This window comes from Penaeus monodon, chromosome 30 (genome assembly GCF_015228065.2).
Source record: "Penaeus monodon isolate SGIC_2016 chromosome 30, NSTDA_Pmon_1, whole genome shotgun sequence".
Lineage (NCBI taxonomy): Eukaryota > Metazoa > Arthropoda > Malacostraca > Decapoda > Penaeidae > Penaeus > Penaeus monodon.
In genome coordinates, this window is record NC_051415.1 from 4611442 (window position 1) to 4612124 (window position 683).

A 683-nucleotide genomic window follows, 5' to 3' on the forward strand; every position below is an offset into this window, starting at 1 on the left:
GTTAATAAAATGTTAATTAAAAAATGTTGACGAAAATGTTCAAAAGAAATTTATAAAAATAAAATGTTAATAAAAAGGATAAATAAAAAGGATAACGAAAATGTTAAATAGAAACGTTGATGAAAATGTTTAATAGAAATGTTGATGAAAATGTTTAATACAAATGTTAATGTAAATGTTAATGAAAATGTTAAAAAAAAAAAAAATTAAATTCAGAATTTCAAATAAAAATGTTTAATGAAAATGTTAAACAAAAATTTTAAATAAGAATCTTAAAGAAATTATTAACGTTATTTAAAAAAAAAACGTCACTTTTATGCCAATTCAAATGTAAAAAGATGACAAATATGCTAAAAATACTACGATAAATGTTTAAAAGATGTTATAAAAAAATAACAAAATGGTGATAATGATTACGATATGGATACCATTAATTATTCAGCAAAGAGTTTAAATGTTGATAACACTGATAACAACAAATTAAAGCAATAATAAAAAAAATTATGTTAAAAATATCAATATGAAAAAAAAAAAAAAAAAAAAAAAATAAATAAAACAGGCATACTTACGATTAACAATATGTTATAAAAAAAATAATAACAATAATTTTATGAGGTTATTGACTCTATAACACTTGTACGTAACACTCCTGTCACCGAGGTAAACGGGGTACACGTACACGT

General features: G+C 20.1%; 1 protein-coding gene across 1 annotated transcript in view; it reads right to left on the reverse strand.

Moving 5' to 3' along the window:
* The window catches only part of LOC119592483, a gene marked incomplete in the record, with an annotated part of 33525 nt that overhangs the window by 27020 nt on the left and 5822 nt on the right, over positions 1-683 (reverse strand).